General features: G+C 43.8%; 1 long non-coding RNA gene across 1 annotated transcript; it reads left to right on the top strand.

Annotated features, from left to right (window-relative positions):
* Positions 1 to 11,574: 11,574 nt before the first annotated feature.
* Positions 11,575 to 12,777, top strand: LOC142068462 (uncharacterized). The gene is made up of 2 exons (XR_012664293.1): positions 11,575 to 11,650; positions 12,236 to 12,777. It is a non-coding gene; the product is annotated as an uncharacterized LOC142068462 (long non-coding RNA).
* Positions 12,778 to 21,724: the final 8,947 nt, after the last annotated feature.

Here is a 21,724-nt window from a genome sequence, read left to right as displayed (position 1 = left end):
AATGAGGCTTCCTTACGGAGGGTGGGGGTAGCGAAGTGCCTCACAACCCTGGGTACCCCCCTACAAGCATCACACAGCCCAAGACTGAAAATATTCAGATGAAGTCAGAATAATCATCTGAAACGTGGGTGCTTATAAAAGCAGAATGAAAGCTCCAAATCCTTGGACATTGCCCATCATCAGTGCTTGCAAACCACTTAATTATTGTAACCCCTTCAAATAGGCATCAATAGAGTTGACATTTACATCTTATCCTTGTTCTGCTGGTGTTATTTGTCATACTCTCTCTGTGAATTTTGATTTTACATCACCACATTTCAAGTAAGCATACAGAGAAGAGAACATATTGGACGATAAATCTGATATTCAATGATTGAGTGTCTATTCAGTTCTACAGCTGAGGAATCACTACTGTGAGGAATCCATTAAGTGATTCAGTGTGGAGGCCTGAATCTCAAATGAATACTAGACAAAATTATGCCACTGGTAAACGAGGGAGAAAGAAAACCAGCATTTTACTTCAATTGCTCTAGGAATTCTGCTTTCAGCAACTTTAAAAGTACTGCTTAGCAGAAACAAAAATGAATTGGTTAGTCTCTAAGGTGCCACAAGTCCTCCTTTTCTTTTTGCAAAAATGTTTATGATTAAGAAAGGCAAGCCTAAGCAAAGTGTGATCACTTGTAACTGTGCCTCCTGTGCTTTTTCAATATTAATGAATCATTAAGTATTGTTTCTGGAAACTCCATAAGTGATTAAATAGCTGATATTACCCCACTAGTGTATTTAAATCTGTTGGTAGAATCAGCTTAAAGCTTGTGCCTACTTTATATACATTATGTATAGATTACATATGGATTTCCAATAAGTGTTGGAGAAGACAACCATTAAACTCATGCTTGAAAAGTCTAAAGTAACACTACTTATTCAGGCTTACAAGCCATCAGCATCTGTCAAATTCCAGTGACAGGATACCATAACTACTGTGTGGTGAGCACTAATTACAATAACTCTGTGCTCAGGATTTTTTGCAGATAAGCTTATTTATTTATTTTATTTTATTTTTAAAGACCTATTCCATAGTAAAAGATTACACCACACTTACTCCCACAAATTTATGTATTTGGAGATAACAGAAATAAATTCTTTCTAAGCTTTCTTCACGCTGTCATTACTATGCAGATCATTTCTTTTCAGATACAAATTTCCCTTATTTTAGCTTTATTACATTTCCAATTAAGAAAATAAAAAGCACTTTGGCTCTCCTTTAAGTGAAATGGTGTCTTTCCAATTCTTAATTTAATTGTTTGGTGATGTCTGGGGAAGATAAAAAATCGTTAGAATTAAAAGTATGAACTTTTGGTCAACCAAATCAGCATTAAGAATTCCAACCCTCTCTGAACTAATGTATACTAACGCTCTAAGCATATTTTAAATTGTTAGTTCCTCTGGTGCTATAGTCTGCATGATAGATGGAATTATAACTATAAATTCAAAATCCAGACTATCTACCAGAGAGAGATTTTATTATAGAACAATTAACCAATATGTTGTGATATACCACTGGAATTAGTGGGAACAGGAGGAAAGGAGCAAAGAAAATTTAAAAACCCACCTAACTGATAGGGCTAGAAAAAATAGCTAGAGGAAGAATGTAATTGTAGAGAGACAATAAGGATATAGATAGTGTCAGCACTAGTTATTGCTTTTTACGCAGCACATGTGACAGGACAGAGGGTACAAACAGTAAATGAACTTGGAGCAAGACAAATTCCAAATACAGGGGACTTTTCATTATTTTAGGTTAATCCATTTTTAGAATAGTGAGGCTGCTCTTTCATTGATTTCTGGTTGCCCTAACAATTAGATGCTGTTTAATTAGAAACAGATACAACAGCTGGATGAAGTACTAGAGAAAACAGTATCTTAAATACTAACAGATATCAAAGAACTTTGAATAGCCTTATTAAGTTTGCAGAATTTATAAGTCTTTTTCTCATGCATGGTCTCCATGAAAAGTATTTGCCTATAACTTTATATAATACACAAATGTTCCTAAGCCTTTATATATATATCTTTTATTAAATATAGCCTTAGCTCATACCCCCTGGCCTCTAGCCCCCACCCACCTATTTTCTATTAACTCTCTACACTGCAGCATTCTGCTCTTAAATGAACTTTTTTCCCAACATGCATTTCTGGGGGTTGGGCCTTTAAATTTGGCAAAGTCAAGCACTTGTAGCCCTAAATTAGCCATTTTGAAACTTGCTGCTGCTGTAATTGTTTGTTAGTGAATCTTTCTCTTCTATTTGAAAACCATTCTCAACGTCCTTTACTTATTCCTGAAAAACTCACATTCTTGCTAAACTGTGTGTGTATCTATATTTTTACTTAACTATATGTGGTAAGTTTAAAATCTGAAAATTACAGTAGTACACAACAATTATAAAATGTGTACTGCATGTATAGTGGGGCTTAGATATCAAGCTGATGTGTGCTTTATGAATGCAGCTGGACTTTGTGGACCTTTTGAAACCCATAGCTATGTTCTCCTCCTTTAATCTGGATGGTTTAGAAAAGTAAAGCAGATTTTCTGCCTCCATTAAAAAAAATGTCTCATGAAGACTGTCCTGAAAGATTAAACTGATCACTGATCACTGATTAAACTGATCCACTGCAAGTTCTTTAATAGCTAACTGCTTGAAACTGATTCAGCTCCTTTGCCGTGAAACCAGTGAAAGTTCTGGCCACACGGGGAGGTATCTCAACACTAAGCAAGAGATTAATCTCAGCTCTGAAACTAACTTCCTTCATGGCTTTTGCAGTTCATATAGGGCCAAGACTTTCATACTTGGGCAACCACAGGTCCACTGACTTTGATGGGGTCTGTTAGTGTTCAGCACTTCTGAAAATCATGCCACGCTCATTCGTCCTTTACAGTAAATGTGCAAATAGGTGCCTACATTTATATACCCAAGTTCAAAAACTTTGGACTTCATTGCATTCGCTGATTTTTGTTTTTGTTTTTTCCCCAATCTGTGAAATGGTAACAATATTTACCTCCCACAAAGGGGCTTGCTAGTAAGTAAGTAGTTCATATTTGCAAAGTACTACCTAAATCCTAAAACTGAGCATGCAAAACACACTAGTGGCTGAGACTTAGCTGCCTCAGAACCTTGGCTTATTTGTTCAATTGTCCTTTGCAAAACATTTTGAATGGTGATAACTGTGTGCAGACTCTAGTACAAGCAACTGGGCTGTGCTTCTTCCAGAGCAGAATTGGGAAGATGACATCAGAAGAGCCCTTCCCTCCCACACATACTATGACATAAATGATTGATCTGTATTATGGTAGCATCCAACGTATGCGGGGTAGTGTGCAAACATATAGTAGGACACAGTCCATGCCCAGAAGAGCTTATAGTCTACCAAGAACAAGTGAGTTCATTTTATTCCTTGGCATTCTAGTGGATGTTGTCATCATAAAACTCTAGAATTAGTATGTTGGGAGAGTGTTTGCCACCAGGAAACAAGTCAAGTGTCTGGAACAAAATACAATTACTAAACATAGGAATTTCCCTGCTGGATAGGACCGATGGTCCACGTAGTCCAGTATGTTGCCACTGACAGTGGTCAGACCAGCTGCTTCAGAAGAACATATAAGAAACCCAGCAGTGGGCAGTTATGGACCATTCTTCCTCCAGGGGATGTTTCCTGAGTACACCCAATAGTTAGAGGTAGGTTGATGCCTTGAAGCATGAAAGTTTATTAACCTTTTAAAACTCTTATTTTCATATGTACTGTTATAACTCTACCTTTTCTTATTTTTCGTCAATCTGGAGGCTATCTATGTTTCAGTCAAGGCCAGTCTTGGGTAAGTGAATTCCTTTTCTCTGCCTCTGTTTTGCCTCTTACCCGTTTGTCTTGTCTGTGTAGATTCTTTGTTCAATGCATGTTTATGTCAATAAAACTATCAAGGCTAGGGTTGTGCTGGTACAACTATATTGGCTTAAAAATCTGGAACTGGAATATTTATTTGTTACAGAAACTGTGAAGACTAGACACAATTGCTTTGGGGCTGGGACTGTCTCTTACAATATGTCTGTACAATGTTTAGTACAATGGCACCCTGATTTTGGGTAGGACCTCTTGGAACTACTTTAATAAAATAATAAGATTACAGATTCAATAAGAAAGTATATACTATTTCATTACTCTTTTGTTTTCACTCTTTGCTCAGCTTGCAGGCCAACAATGGCAATATTCTACATACTTTATTTGTTGCTAACACTTGTGTCCAGTAACATTGCTAGTGTAGCTTAATGTTGGAACACTAAAGTTTCCACCAGGTCCAGATACCTAAAAGCAGCTATTTCAGAAAGACCAAGTCACATTGCTCATCTAGAAAATGGGCTAATCAGCAGAATATGTAGCTCAACAATGGTATGATTAATGTATCCTTCAGGGTAGTAGTCTTTTTTTTTCTCCTCTGCTCCGTTCATGCCCAGTGTGTCTCCAATTCGTCATATATCAAAGTATAGCCCTGCAATATGGCAAGACATTCCTACTGCATTAGTTCAAAAATTGATTACTGTAATTCTCTATCTTTAATTTTAAATGTTTTCTTTACAATAGCAATTCAGCATGTGAAAACCTCTCAGTTTATCAGATCTTACAGGGCCCGATTCTGCCTCCTTTACTCACGTTGAATAGCGCTTTATTCCATGAGTTTTCATATTGGAATCCATGAGAATAACTTTAATAATTAACTTGAGTCAGGATGCCAGAATCTAAACTGTAGTGATTTACACCTTTCTAAATCAAGCTATCCTTCAAATGTGGGAAGGAAGGTACTGTACTCTAAATTGTTGCAGGGAAAAGACTGCCACTCTAGTTTAATAGATCTGCAAATCATGATAATGCTCCTGTTGAACTTGGAATAACATTGGCTGCTATTTGAAGTAACTTCAAGATACATTTGTAAAGGCAGGCTTTACTTTCTGTTCTTGCAGTCCATAACAATGATCCTAGAAGAAATGAACGGCCAATCAGAGAATAGAGAAAAGACCAGGGCAATTTTTTCTTTAGTGTACATCTTTTCAGAGTTAAATCAGCTAACAATCTACTTTACTATTTAATCTTCACTGGCAAGCTTTATATTTCAGGTAGTATTAAGCAGTATTCTGCATTCTATGCTTCTTATTTAAGAAGGCGAAACATTGGATGATATAGTGATTCATGGTATAAAAGATTAGTTCAAGATCAGGATAATTGGGATTGATTGTGCAACTCAGAATACATTTTTAACACTTTTGCCTTAATTGGAAAACTTTCACTATTACTTAACTTGCTTTGCAATATCATATGTGCATGTTTTTTTCTGGTATTTCCCACTGAAAATATTCTGAGTTAACATCAAGGGAAGGTTTGCTTATTTCTTTAGGCAAATAGCAAATATCTGTTCATTTAGCTGTGTAAGGATGAATAGATTAGATTTACATTGTCTTGCTGCCTGTGGTGGGGCAAAGCCCCATCCCCTGACAAAAAGGGCTGAACCAGGCTGGAGAGGCTGCACAGACCAGCAGCCAATCAGTGAAGGCCTGGGGAGAGCAAATCAGGGCAGGGGAAGGGGCAGCCAATCAGGACCAGGCTAGGTCCTATATAAAGGCTGCCCAGCTAAGGAGAAGGCAGTCACTCCCTGGCCAGCAAGAGAGAAGGACTGGCTCCTGAGGAAAGGAGCAGCACCTTGAACAGAGCAGTGTTGGGCAGGCTTGGGGGAGCAGATAGGGGCTCCAGCCCATTACCTGCCAGGCTGCAAAGGGTCAGGAAGGTGCATAGGGCCAAAGAGGAAGTGTCCTAGGGAAACTGAGCAGGCAAGAGGGGAACCAAGAAGGGCAGAGAGAGGCTGCTGCTAGAGGGTCCCTGGGTCAGGGCCCAGAGTAGCAGGAGGGCCTGGGTCCCTCCCTTTGCACTGCACCAGGCCATTAAGGAGAGGGGCCGAGACAGACCGCAACTGGCCCCTGAGATAAGGGGCTAGACTACAGGGTTGCGGTTGGCCACCGAGGTGGGTACAGATAGAAGGACTGCTTTTAACAACACCCTCCCCTCCCCTCCTTCCCCGGAAGGGGGTGAGACTGAAGTGGTGGGCACTGCTGGAGGGTAGTGTCCTGAAGCAGACAAGGACTATCCTGAAGAGGACGCCACTGAGCAGGGAGCAACGCAGGTCCCAGGGCAGCAGAGTAAATGATGGGACTGATACCACACATCGAGGGTGCTCTGCAGCGGTCGAGAACTAATTCCTGGAGCGACCCACAGGAGGCGACAGCGAGGGTGAGTTGAATCCTATCACAGTGCCAAGGAACCTATTATTCTAATAATGTTACATGGAATGAACAATTTTAAGAGACTTTCTATCTTAATATTAGGAAGAAAAATATAATATATATTAAAAGGAAAGGAATTCATGTTAATATTGAGGAACAGATGTGGATTTAAAATTATTTTGACATCTTATGTGGTCCAAGAATTAGTCCTTCCCTGTATAGTGCCTAAAACCACACACATGGAAGCAGCTGTAAAACTCATAACGGTAAGCCACATATTAAAAATGAGAATTTTGAAACTAAACTGAAGAGAGTTCAATATATCTTGCTCAAAGAAACTTCATTTAGAGTACTGGGTACTCAGCACTTCTGAAAATTAACACCAAGTTATCTCAGTTTGGACATCCAAAATGCATGGGCACTTTCAGAAATGTTGGGTAAATTTGTTAGGTAGCCCTTCATTGACTTTGCCTCAGTCACATATGGGGAGAGACATATGAGAGTTCCCTTTCCAATACTCTCTGACTTTGTTAGCACGTTGCAATTGAATCCTTACCTGAATAAGTATAGCTCTACAAAGTAGAACAATAAAATGACCAGCACTCTTGTTTTATATTCTGGCCATTTGAACCAGACTTTGAGCCTGGAGAGTCTCCCTGTCCTCCCAATCATAGTATGATTTCTAATGTTATTCCTAACTCTTGGAAAGATTTTTTTCATCATTTATCTGTATCATCTCCTTTGTCTTTTTCAAAGTGGCTACAGAAGTTTCTCCATTCTGAACCCAGAAAGGGGAGCTGAACTTTACATCGTAAGAAGTAGGTAGACAAGAAGGGCACTGTTTCAGACACGGTTGATAGCTGGATTTGTACAGTAATATACTTCTTTCAGTATTTGAGTGCAACACCTGTATACATAAGACTAAGCAGCTGCCTTCAGTCCTGAGGCGTTATCTGGTTACATTGGTTTTCAGAGCCAGCACATCATCAAAATAACCTTCAAAGGCTGCATTTAAAAATAAAATTATTGAACACTCATCTGTTGAAGGATTTGAATGATCTTCCCACTTGACAGAAGAAGGAAAAAAAATCTGTGTACAGCTGCAGTTCCTGTAGGGAATGATAGTAGTCAGGTTATCCGTACCTCTGGGCTTCAACTAATTAATTTCCTTCCTAATAGTTTACTTGGAGCAGGTCAGATCATTAAACTTTGCATGAAATTGCTTAAGCCACAACATTTTGACAGGGAATAATAAGCACCTGCTGTTCTCAGATTCTGAGCAAAGAAGCATTGCTTATAACGCTGCAGATGATGTGCTCTCTGCTTTCTGAGAAATGTTCATATGTAATAATGACAGAGGGCCATAGGCTGCAATCTGTTTTAAGCAGAACTCCTACTGCCTTCAGTTGGGAGTTCTAGCTAAAATGAGTAACATGAAAAGGCTCAGGTTTGGTGGTTGGAATATGGGACGAAGAACCAGGAACTTCAGAGTTCAAATCCTGGCTTTTAAATTTACTCTTTCTATGGTTTGGGGCTAGTTGCTTAGCTGCCATCTGTCACAGTTTCCGCATCTCTAAAACTGGGGATTGTAATACATATATATACATACCATACCTTGCAGGCGTATTGGTATAACTGATTATTCAAGTGTGCACAGCATCTTGAAGATGAAGGGTGCCTGGTGTATAACTATGGGCGAGATTTTACTGCAGCCCTGCACTCTGCATATGGTGATAGTGTGGCTTGGGAGGTATGGTGTCTGTGGGAGGCACTATTAATCCGAGACGCACAAAGCGAGGGTACCTGCTGCATTTCTTCTCAGGGACATGTAACATCTGCCCCATTCAAGGCCAATGAGGTGTGCAAAGGGGATGGTAGGGCCATTTTCTCCATATTCCCCTTTGGGTAGCTAGTACCCCAGAAGCACAAGCAGAGGGCTCTCCCACTCTTCTTCCACCTGAGGCTGTTTCCTGATGGAGCTCCAAAGCAGGGGACTAAAACTCCCAGCAGGCCCCTTCTCACTGTACATCTCTTTCCTCTTGGCTAAGCAGGGACTATGTTTTCCTCCCCACTGCACATCCCTTTCCCCTGGCAAGGTAAAGAGAGGTCCTGAACCAGGAGTTGGCCAGGCTGTGTATAGGAGTGGGAACTGCATAGCAGTAGCGGTCTGAAGAGAAGTTCCAGGAACTGTGGAACAGGCTGTGACAACCGGACATCACAGCCACTTGCACATCTGTGTGGGTTTCTGGGAGAGCAGCAGAGCCTGGCTAGGTAGCCAGTACAGAGAGGCCCCATGAGAGACTGGGCTTGGAATCCTACAAGTGCTTATTTGCTTGGACTAGAGAGGGCACCCCAGGCACTAGGCCTGAAGAGCCCTGACTCTTTACTGGACTGCCCCATGGAGCCAAATAAGAAACACTGTTTCTCACTTTGAACTGTACCTGTTTAAGCATCTGCAACCTTTTCCCTTTCCTAGCTTATAAAACCTTTCCCTTGGCCATGTGTCTGAGCGGTTATTGGGACCCACCAGGACTAGTGCCTATAAGGCCTAGCTACTGAGGCAGTTACAGTTAGGGTGGCCACTCGCACATTAGCAGAATACCAGATATACCATGACCTCAGAAGCATGGGGTGTGCAAAGTCATGCTGGTGGGGGAAGAGTGCTGCACTTTTCATTATGGCACCCCCCCGCCCATCTGATACCAGGCAAAACCACATCTGCTTTTGTTTCAGTACTGAACAGGGAACTAACATTAGAAAAGCGGGACTGTCTGGTTTAAAACTAGATGAATGTAGACTGCTCGCCTCTGAGAGGCGCTACACTGGGCTCACTACTGCCACATCTTGGGGTAAAGAATAATCCCAGTGATTACAATATTAATCTATTGATTTTATGGATCACTATTGTACAGTTTAATACAAGGCACAATTGTGTTCAAAAATAGTACACCTTAAGGGAGGGTGGATGCAACAGTAGAGATGGATGGGAAATTATTTCTTTTTCCTACAAAAAATTACAAGAAAACTGTTTGATAGTAAATAAAGTCTTTGAAATTTTTCAGGTTTTCTTTCAAAAAAAATCTGAATTTCCAAAACAAAAATCAGGTTTTTTATGGGGGGGGGGAACGACAGAAGAGCCATTTTGCATTTAAATAAAACATTTTGGTGTAAAATGCATAGCACCAGTCAAACAAGGGTTCCATTTCTATTCTCCTCCCAGTTCCCCAAACACACTACAATTGTTAACAAGTCCCATTACAGCTTTTAAAGATAACTCAAGGGCAGCAAAACAGGGAGAACCTCAAAGGAGGTAATTCACACGGGGGAGGTCATTCATCTTAATAGTGCTTAATTAAGGAAACCAGGACAAGATAAGATTATTCTACTTTACTAGGTCTTTTTTTTATATGGCTCACTAAAGGAGGGTAATTTAATTTTAAAGGATCAGAAGTTCGGTGAGATAAGCACACTCCTAGGCATTTAATAGAATTAAAAACACAGGTGAAGGGAAACTTACTCACATTTATTCAAATCTTCTTTAGAAAATCATCTGGGAAATGCCCTTGTTTTTCTGTAACATATTTTTGAAACCAGAGAAATTACCCCCAAAATGGCACTTCAAAAATGATTAGGAAGTGATGTGTTAGGATGTGCTTGCAAAGGACAGAGATAAAACAGAGAACAATGTGTGCCCCAGTCTGATAACAGTAACTGTGTTGCATGGAATCATGCAAAGGGTACCAGAATGAGCACAAAGAGTAACCCTGTCTTGTGCCCTTTTATTAAACAAACCCATTTAGGGTTTAAATCAGCAAAATCTATTCTATGGATATGGAGGCACATGTGATTTCATCCAAGGTAAATACTTTATTGAAGATAATCCAGTAGTGACACAGATAATCGGCACTGCTTCTCGGTCAACCCCTTAAGAGCTTTCCAATACAATTTATACCAGTGTAAATATAAATGGTTACAATGGTGTAAAAACACAGATCAGAATTAAACCCAAACTCATAAGGCCAAGTTCACTGGTCACGTAAGTGGTGGCATAAGTTACACGCAGCGTGTAATTTGGGTCAGAAGACTGGTGCTGGCAGAAAAATGAATTCAGCCATTCTGCTATGGCTGTGTGTGACTCTAGTGGGTATAAATCATCACAGAATTTGGCTGTATGCATGTAATATAAGTATAGCAGCCAACAGGAGACTGTAAAAGTGAAGGCTACTCCCTGCAAGTTGTTTTGCCTTGTACCTATCCTCTTCCATGCCAAACAAAAATCAAGTGTTTCCCTTTACTGTCTCCTCTATTCACTTTCCCACCTTAAATAATTTTAAAAATCATCACTGTTTTCTGGTGGTATTAATCATACCTTTACTACCAAAATTACAGGAAATTAATTCCTTTTGGTGGTACTAAGCCCTGGTCTACACTAGGACTTTAGGTCGAATTTAGCAGCGTTAAATCGATGTAAACCTGCACCCGTCCACACAATGAAGCCCTTTATTTCGACTTAAAGGGCTCTTAAAATCAATTTCCTTACTCCACCCCGACAAGTGGATTAGCGCTTAAATCAACGTTGCCGGCTCGAATTTGGGGTATTGTGGACACAATTCGATGGTATTGGCCTCCGGGAGCTATCCAAGAGTGCTCCATTATGACCGCTCTGGACAGCACTCTCAACTCAGATGCACTGGCCAGGTAGACAGGAAAAGAACCGCGAACTTTTGAATCTCATTTCCTGTTTGGCCAGCATGGCAAGCTGCAGGTAACCATGCAGAGCTCATCAGCACAGGTGACCATGATGGAGTCCCAGAATCGCAAAAGAGCTCCAGCATGGACCGAATGGGAGGTACGGGATCTGATCGCTGTTTGGGGAGAGGAATCCGTGCTATCAGAACTCCGTTCCAGTTTTCAAAATGCCAAAACCTTTGTCAAAATCTCCCAGGGCATGAAGGACAGAGGCCATAACAGGGACCCGAAGCAGTGTCGCGTGAAACTGAAGGAGCTGAGGCAAGCCTACCAGAAAACCAGAGAGGTGAACAGCCACTCTGGGTCAGAGCCCCAAACATGCCGCTTCTATGATGAGCTGCATGCCATTTTAGGGGGTTCAGCCACCACTACCCCAGCCGTGTTGTTTGACTCCTTCAATGGAGATGGAGGCAACATGGAAGCAGGTTTTGGGGACGAAGAAGATAGCTCACAGCAAGCAAGCGGAGAAATCGGTTTTCCTGACAGCCAGGAACTGTTTCTCACCCTAGACCTGGAGCCAGTACCCCCCGAACCCACCCAAGGCTGCCTCCTGGACCCAGCAGGCGGAGAAGGGACCTCTGGTGAGTGTACCTTTTAAAATACTATACATGGTTTAAAAGCAAGCATGTGAAAGGATTACTTTGCCCTGGCATTTGCGGTTCTCCTAGATGTAGTCCTAAAGCCTTTGCAAAAGGTTTCTGGGGAGGGCAGCCTTATTGCGTCCTTCATGGTAGGACACTTTACCACTCCAGGCCAGTAACACGTCCTCGGGAATCATTGTAGAACAAAGCATTGCAGTGTATGTTTGCTGGCATTCAAACATCCGTTCTTTATCTCTCTGTGTTATCCTCAGGAGAGTGAGATATAATTCATGGTCACCTGGTTGAAATAGAGTGCTTTTCTTCAGGGGACACTCAGAGGAGCCCATTCCTGCTGGGCTGTTTGCCTGTGGCTAAACAGAAATGTTCCCCGCTGTTAGCCACAGGGAGGGGGGAAGGTTGAGGGGGTAGTCACATGGTGGGAGGAGGCAAAATGCGACCTTGTAATGAAAGCACATGTGCTATGTATGTAATGTTAACAGCAAGGTTAACCCTGAAAGAGTGTAGCCACTGTTTTATAAAATGTGTCTTTTTAAATACCGCTGTCCCTTTTTTTTTCTCCACCAGCTGCATGTGTTTCAATGATCACAGGATCTTCTCCTTCCCAGAGGCTAGTGAAGCTTAGAAAGAAAAAAAAAAACGCACTCGCGATGAAATGTTCTCCGAGCTCATGCTGTCCTCCCACACTGACAGAGCACAGACGAATGCGTGGAGGCAAATAATGTCAGAGTGCAGGAAAGCACAAAATGACCGGGAGGAGAGGTGGTGGGCTGAAGAGAGTAAGTGGCGGGCTGAAGAGAGGGCTGAAGCTCAAATGTGGCGGCACCGTGATGAGAGGAGGCAGGATTCAATGCTGAGGCTGCTGCAGGACCAAACCAGTATGCTCCAGTGTATGGTTGAGCTGCAGCAAAGGCAGCTGGAGCACAGACTGCCACTGCAGCCCCTCTGTAACCAACCGCCCTCCTCCCCAAGTTCCATAGCCTCCACACCCAGACACCCAAGAACGCAGTGGGGGGGGCCTCCGGCCAACCAGCCACTCCACCACAGAGGATTGCCCAAAAAAAAAGAAGGCTGTCATTCAATAAATTTTAAAGTTGTAAACTTTTAAAGTGCTGTGCTTAAAGTGCTGTGTGGCATTTTCCTTCCCTCCTGCACCACCCCTCCTGGGCTACCGTGGTAGTCATCCCCCTATTTGTGTGATGAATGAATAAAGAATGCATGAATGTGAAGCAACAATGACTTAATTGCCTCTGCAAGTGGTGATTGAAGGGAGGAGGGGCGGGTGGTTAGCTTACAGGGAAGTAGAGTGAACCAAGGGGCGGGGGGTTTCATCAAGGAGAAACAAACAGAACTTTCACACCGTAGCCTGGCCAGTCATGAAACTGGTTTTCAAAGCTTCTCTGATGCGTACCACGCCCTCCTGTGCTCTGGTGTCTGGCTGTGCGTAACCAGCAGCCAGGCGATTTGCCTCAACCTCCCACCCCGCCATAAACGTCTCCCCCTTACTCTCACAGATATTGTGGAGCACACAGCAAGCAGTAATAAGAGTGGAAATATTGGTTTCGCTGAGGTCTAAGCGAGTCAGTAAACTGCGCCAGCGCGCCTTTAAACGTCCAAATGCACATTCTACCACCATTCTGCACTTGCTCAGCCTGTAGTTGAACAGCTCCTGACTACTGTCCAGGCTGCCTGTGTACGGCTTCATGAGCCATGGCATTAAGGGGTAGGCTGGGTCCCCAAGGATACATATAGGCATTTCAACATCCCCAACAGTTATTTTCTGGTCTGGGAATAAAGTCCCTTCCTGCAGCTTTTGAAACAGACCAGAGTTCCTGAAGATGCGAGCATCATGCACCTTTCCCGGCCATCCCACCTTGATGTTGGTGAAACGTCCCTTGTGATCCACCAGAGCTTGCAGCACTATCGAAAAGTACCCCTTGCGGTTTATGTACTCGGCGGCTTGGTGCTCCGGTGCCAAGATAGGGATATGGGTTCCGTCTATAGCCCCACCACAGTTAGGGAATCCCATTGCAGCAAAGCCATCCACTATGACCTGCACATTTCCCAGGGTCACTACCCTTGATATCAGCAGATCTTTGATTGCGTGGGCTACTTGCATCACAGCAGCCCCCACAGTAGATTTGCCCACTCCAAATTGATTCCCAACTGACCGGTAGCTGTCTGGCGTTGCAAGCTTCCACAGGGCTATCGCCACTCGCTTCTCAACTGTGAGGGCTGCTCTCATCTTGGTATTCATGCACCTCAGGGCAGGGGAAAGCAAGTCACAAAGTTCCATGAAAGTGCCCTTACGCATGTGAAAGTTTTGCAGCCACTGGGAATCGTCCCAGACCTGCAACACTATGCAGTCCCACCAGTCTGTGCTTGTTTCCCGAGCCCAGAATCGGCGTTCCACAGCATTAACCTGCCCCATTAGCACCATGCATGCATGCATAGGCAGGGCCCATGCTTTCAGAGAAATCTGTGTCCATGTCCTGATCACTCACGTGACCGCGCTGACGTCGCCTCCTCGCCCGGTATCACTTTGCCAGGTTCTGGTGCTGCATATACTGCTGGATAATGCGTGTGGTGTTTAATGTGCTCCTAATTGCCAAAGTGAGCTGAGCGGCCTCCATGCTTGCCTTGGTATGGCGTCCGCACAGAAAAAAGGCGCGGAACGATTGTCTGCCGTTGCTCTGACGGAGGGAGGGGCGACTGACGACACGGCTTACAGGGTTGGCTTCAGGGAGCTAAAATCAACAAAGGGGGTGTCTTTACATCAAGGAGTATTTCAGGCAGGACTTCACAGAGGGTTCCAATAAGAAATGGTGCACCTAAGTTATCGTTGTTATTGGAACAAGGAGGTTAGCCTGGCCTCTGATTGATACATGGCTAGATTTACCTCGCTGCACCTTCTCTGTGAGTGACTGCAGTGTGACCTAGAGGAATGAATCCCCTAGACAGGGGAGGTGGCAAATGAGTACAAAACAAATCTGGTCTATTTCTTGTTTTGACCCACTCCATCTATCTTTTACATCTTTGGCTGGCAGCAGACGGTGCAGAAGGACTGCATGCCATCCACATCTCTTGCCTGCCTGGCAGAAGATGGTACAGTACGACTGCTAGCAGTCTGTATCGCCTGCCCACACACCATAAGACGGTTCAATAGGACTGACTGGCCGACGTGGCCAGGAGCACCTCGGACACGACGAGGACGACTACCAGTCGTATTGCACCGTCTGCTGCCAGAAGGCAATGGGTTGCTGCTACTGTGCAGCAAAGCCGTACCGCATCTGCCAGCACCCAGGAGACATAGGGTGACGGTTACCTGAGCGGGCTCCATGCTTGCCGTGGTATGGAGTCTGCACAGGTAACTCAGGAAAAAAGGCGCGAAATGATTGTCTGCCCTTGCTTTCACGGAGGGAGGGAGGGAACGGGGGCCTGACGATACGTACCCAGAACTACCCGCGACAATGTTATAGCCCCATCAGAGTGCTCCATTGTGATTGCTCTGGACAGCACTCTCAGATGCCCGATTGTTTGCCGTTGCTCTGATGCCGGGAGGGGCGACTGAGGACACGGCTTACAGGGTTGGCTTCAGGGAGCTAAAATCAACAAAGGGGGTGGCTTTACATCAAGGAGTATTTCAGGCAGGACTTCACGGAGGGTTCCAATAAGAAATGGTGCACCTAAGTTATTGTCCTTATTGGAACAAGAAGGTTAGCCTGGCCTCTGATTGATACATGGCTAGATTTACCTCGCTGCACCTTCTCTGTGAGTGACTGCAGTGTGACCTAGAAGAATGAGTCCCCTAGACAGGGGAGGAGGGGAAGCAAATGAGTACAAAACAAATCTGGTCTATTTCTTGTTTTGATCCACTCCATCTATCTTTTACATCTTTGTCTGGCAGCAGACGGTGCAGAAGGACTGCATGCCATCCACATCTCATGGCTGCTCGGCAGAAGATGGTACAGTACGACTGCTAGCAGTCCGTATCGCCTGCCCGCTCACCATAAGACGGTTCAATAGGACTGACTGCAGGACTAAAGAGAATGACCTGGTCAAGTCACTCCAAATTTAGTCCCTGCGCCCATGTCTGTCCAGGCGCTCCCAGCCGACGTGGCCAGGAGCACCTCGGACATGACGATGACGGCTACCAGTCGTACTGCACCGTCTGCTGCCACAAGGCAAGGGGTTGCTGCTACTGTGTAGCAATGCCGTACCGCGTCTGCCAGCACCCAGGAGACATAGGGTGACGGTTACCTGAGCGGGCTCCATGCTTGCCGTGGTATGGAGTCTGCACAGGTAACTCAGGAAAAAAGGCGCGAAATGATTGTCTGCCCTTGCTTTCACGGAGGGAGGGAGGGAACGGGGGCCTGACGATACGTACCCAGAACTACCCGCGACAATGTTATAGCCCCATCAGAGTGCTCCATTGTGATTGCTCTGGACAGCACTCTCAGATGCCCGATTGTTTGCCGTTGCTCTGATGCCGGGAGGGGCGACTGAGGACACGGCTTACAGGGTTGGCTTCAGGGAGCTAAAATCAACAAAGGGGGTGGCTTTACATCAAGGAGTATTTCAGGCAGGACTTCACGGAGGGTTCCAATAAGAAATGGTGCACCTAAGTTATTGTCCTTATTGGAACAAGAAGGTTAGCCTGGCCTCTGATTGATACATGGCTAGATTTACCTCGCTGCACCTTCTCTGTGAGTGACTGCAGTGTGACCTAGAAGAATGAGTCCCCTAGACAGGGGAGGAGGGGAAGCAAATGAGTACAAAACAAATCTGGTCTATTTCTTGTTTTGATCCACTCCATCTATCTTTTACATCTTTGTCTGGCAGCAGACGGTGCAGAAGGACTGCATGCCATCCACATCTCATGGCTGCTCGGCAGAAGATGGTACAGTACGACTGCTAGCAGTCCGTATCGCCTGCCCGCTCACCATAAGACGGTTCAATAGGACTGACTGCAGGACTAAAGAGAATGACCTGGTCAAGTCACTCCAAATTTAGTCCCTGCGCCCATGTCTGTCCAGGCGCTCCCAGCCGACGTGGCCAGGAGCACCTCGGACATGACGATGACGGCTACCAGTCGTACTGCACCGTCTGCTGCCACAAGGCAAGGGGTTGCTGCTACTGTGTAGCAATGCCGTACCGCGTCTGCCAGCACCCAGGAGACATAGGGTGACGGTTACCTGAGCGGGCTCCATGCTTGCCGTGGTATGGCGTCTGCACAGGTAACTCAGGAAAAAAGGCGCGAAACGATTGTCTGCCCTTGCTTTCACGGAGGGAGGGAGGGAACGGGGGCCTGACGATATGTACCCAGAACCACCCGCGACAATGTTTTAGCCCCATCAGGCATTGGGATCTCAACCCAGAATTCCAATGGGCAGCGGAGACTGCGGGAACTGTGGGATAGCTACCCACAGTGCAACGCTCTGGAAGTCGACTCTAGCCTCGGTACTGTGGATGCGCTCCGCCGAGTTAATGCACTTAATGCACTTAGAGCATTTTCTGTGGGGACACACACACTCGAATATATAAAACCGATTTCTAAAAAAACGACTTCTATAAATTCGACCTTATTCCGTAGTGTAGACATACCCTAAGTTGCACATAATTTGAGCTTGGGCTGTATTTATTAGCCTGAGTCAGATATCTTTCACTGCTGTGTTTAGCATTTTCAAAATACTTTGTTTTGTTTCTTTTCAGATTGATCTGGTGTTGTGTCAAACTGAGCCTGGATACTTTTGAGAGATCTGAATTGTTACTTTTTTCCTCTAGGAAAGTAACATAAGAATGGCCATACTGGGTCAGACCAAAGGTCCATCCATTCCAGTATCCTGTCTACCGACAGTGGCCAATGCCAGGTGCCCCAGAAGGAGTGAACCTAACAGGTAATGATCAAGTGATCTCTCTCCTGCCATCCATCTCCACCCTCTGACAAACAGAGACTAGGGACACCAATCCTTACCCATCCTGGCTAATAGCCATTATTAGACTTAACCTCCATGAATTTATCCAGTTCTCTTTTAAACTCTGTTATAGTCCTAGCCTTCACAACCTCCTCAGGCAAGGAGTTTCACAGGTTGACTGTGTGCTGAGTGAAGAAGAATTTCCTTTTATTTGTTTTAAACCTGCTGCCCATTAATTTCATTTGGTGGCCCCTAGTTCTTACATTATGGGAACAAGTAAATTACTTTTCATTATTCACTTTCTCCACACCACTCATGATTTTATATACCTCGATCATATCCCCCCTTAGTCTCCTCTTTTCCAAGATGAAAAGTCCTAGCCTTTTTAATCTCCCCTCATATGGGACCCGTTCCAAACCCCTAATCATTTTAGTTGCTCTTCTCTGAACCTTTTCTAATGCCAGTATATCTTTTTTGAGATGAGGGACCACATCTGTACACAGTATTCAAGATGTGGGTGTACCATGGATTTATATAAGGGCAATAAGATATTTTCCATCTTATTCTCTATCCCTTTTTTAATGATTCCTAACATCCCGTTTGCTTTTCTGGCTGCCGCTGCACACTGCATGGGCGTTTTCAGAGAACTATCCACGATGACTCCAAGATCTTTCTCCTGATTAGTTTTAGCTAAATTAGCCCCCATCATATTGTATGTATGGTTGAGGTTATTTTTTCCAATGTCCATTACTTTACATTTATCCACATTAAATTTCATTTGCCATTTTGTTGTCCAGTCACATAGTTTTGTGAGATCTTTTTGAAGTTCTTCAGTCTGCTTTGGTCTTAACTACCTTGAGCAGTTTAGTATCATCTGCAAACTTTTCCACCTCACTGTTTACCCCTTTCTCCAGATCATTTATGAATAAGTTGAATAGGATTGGTCCTAGGACTGACTCTTGGAGAACACCACTAGTTACCCCTCTCCATTCTGGAAATTTACCATTTATTCCTACCCTTTGTTCCCTGTCCTTTAATCAGTTCTCAGTCAATCTTCCTTCTTATCCCATGACAACTTAATCTACATAAGAGCCTTTGGTGAGGGACCTTGTCAAAGGCTTTCTGGAAATCTAAGTACACTCTGTCCACTGGATCCCCCTTGTCAACATCTTTGACCCCCCTCAAAGAACTCTAATAGATTAGTAAGACATGATCTCCCTCTACAGAAACCATGTTGACTTTTGCACAACAATTTATGTTCTTCTAAGTGTCTGATAATTTTATTCTTTACTATTGTTTCAACTAATTTGCCCAGTAGTGATGTTAGACTTACCGGTCTGTAATTGCCAGGATCACCTCCAGCACCCTTCTTAAATATTGGTGTTACATTAGCTATCTTCCAGTCATTGGGTAGAGTAGCTGATCCACTTTGGTTCGGGTGGAGCCCATCCTTCCTGTATAGGCTCCCCATCCCAAAAAGTTTCCCCAGTTCCTAATCTAAATCCCACCTCTCTACACCATCATCTCATCCACACATTGAGACTCTGAAGCTCTGCCTGGCTACCTGGCACTGCACATGAAACTGGAAGCATTTCTGAGAATACCACCATAAAGGTCCTGGATTTCAGTCTCTTTCCTAGCAGCCTAAATTTTGCCTCCAGGACATCTCTCCTAACCTTCCCTATGTCATTGGTACCTACACGTACCATGACCACCAGCTTCTCCCCAGCGCTACACATAAGTCTATCTAGATGCCCCGAGAGATCCGCAACCTTTGCACCAGGGAGGCAAGTCACCATACGGTTCTCCCAGTCATCACAAACTGACTATCTGTTTCTAATGATTGAATCTCTCATTACTAACACCTGCCTTTTCCTAAAGACTGGAGTTCCCTCCCCTGGAGAAGTAACTTCAGTGCGAGAGGATACCCCAACACCTGGAAGGAGGGTTCCAACTATGGGAAGGTTTGTTCCCGTTTGTTCCCGTTGACTGCTCTCCTTCTCTGGGCCTTTCGTCCTCCGTAACCCTGACAATGATCCATGAATTTTTGCTAAATGTACTAGCTGATCATCAAATTTGCTGAGTCCTGATTGCCTCCTCTTAAAGGTTTTATCCTTTTGTACAATATTTCTGACAACATTTTATCATGACCCATTTTTCAGTTAACTCAAATATATGTATTATGGCCCAAATTCTGCTGCCCATTTTCCTGTTTAGAGTAGTACCTTACGCCACATATATCTGCCCCATCTGTGGAACAACCCTATTGGTGGCCATTGTAAATTAGAGCAGCCCTCACACAACTCTAACTTATGCCCAAGGGTCCAGGGGGCTCATGGAGGGCATTCACCTGGGTTGTTCCTGAGGTTAGAGGCAGTTAGAATGAAGATCTTTTCTGGTGGTCACCAGCTGGTAGATGGCCCTTTGGGTTGCTCTAAATTACAAGTAGCCCTGGGGTTGCTCTCAATTATGCTGATAATTGAATTGCCCCCTGGGCAGGCCGAGGACTGGGGAGCTGCAAATGGCTCTTTTTGGAGTTTCCCCCAATGAGGCATCCAGCTCCTACTGGTCATAGTTGAGGACTTAATCCTTCCAGTCATGTTGGTCCAAATGTTTTCTCTGTGTACATACAATTTTCTCCCTCACTGGAACTAGAAACCCATGGGATTACACTGAGTTACACAGCTGGATAATATAGATCTTACTGCACTCGAGTGCAGTAATTCAGTTAGGGATGCTATTCCAGTTCTGTTTAACTTGTTCTGGGACCCTTCTTTCCCATGCCTAAGGCATAAAACCACTTTATTTTTTTAATATTCGTTTCTCCAGGTGCCTCTGCCACACACAAACCTCCTGCCTTCCCACTCTTTTTGTGGGTGGACAGGATTGTACAAGAAGTCTGTACAACCTTTTGTATTAAAATTCCGTTTCTGGATCTTGAAAATCTTAAACTTCTATCATAAATCTGGGTATACCACATGTATAAAGAAGTGGGTAAGAGCAGAAATTACATATTTGAAAAGCTGAATTGCTGTATGACACTGGAACAAAGAAAACTAAGATTAGGAAAGTACTTCATGGGGGCTAGAGAAGCTTTACAAGGTCTTTTCTTTGCCAGTGCTGCAGTATATGTTTATCACAGACTTCTCTCCCTGATGGCTCAGCTGTGTGCATTCAGTTCTCATCTATGTGACATAGCCTGAACCTCTATTAGACGTCCATAGTTGTATCACTCTCTGTACCTGGCCCACTGTCTGGGCTTGGAATGAGAAAAGGGGCTGTGATTCAAACAATCTGCCTAGCTATAATGAGGTCAGAACACATTTGGTGGTAAGGGACTGGTTCTCTCTAGGGTAATTTTCCTCTGGTTGATACAGCTTTGGAGAATACATTCTTAATTAAAATGCAATCAAAGTGATTTATACTTATAGCACTGATTAATTATTTCCAAGGCAAAAAACTACAACTGGAGATGAGTTGCACAACTCCCTGTGGTAGGGAGCCTTCCGCAGTGTGACATTATGCAGGATAATAAGGGTAGTTGATGCAAAGCTTAGAGAAGAAGAGGCTGTATTCAGGCCCGAGAGATCCTATGTAGATTGGATAGTCACATAAAGAACATTGTAGAAGAAGAATGTATAGAATGCTTAGAGAAGAAGAGGCTGTATTCAGGCCCGAGAGATCCTATGTAGATTGGATAGTCACATAAAGAACATTGTAGAAGAAGAATGTATAGAATGGCAAACTCCCTCATCAATTTCACTGATTTTTCAAAAGGTCCCCCCACATTGTTGAATAATTCTTCAGCCCTGAAGTTGTTACCATCATCAAGAGTATGTACAGAGATGAGAAGTGCTTGGTAAAGATTAAAACCCAGACAATAGAACTGTTCAATGTGGACACACTGCCATCAAACATGGCTGCATTTTATCTCTACTATTATTTGGCATTGGCATAGACATGGCAATGAAGTATACAACAAAAACACTGATAAAGCATGGGTATATGGCAAGGCCCAGAAGACCTACATTTTACAGTTGATATTGTGTTATTCAGTGACACCGCCTAAAACTTACAAACAAAGACAGATAACCTGGCAAAAAACAGCAGGCCAAACAGGTCTCAGAATTAGTATTCTAAA

This window comes from Caretta caretta, chromosome 11, assembly GCF_965140235.1.
Source record: "Caretta caretta isolate rCarCar2 chromosome 11, rCarCar1.hap1, whole genome shotgun sequence".
Lineage (NCBI taxonomy): Eukaryota > Metazoa > Chordata > Testudines > Cheloniidae > Caretta > Caretta caretta.
Note: the sequence above shows the minus strand (reverse complement) of the source record. Positions and strands in the feature narration are given on the sequence as shown.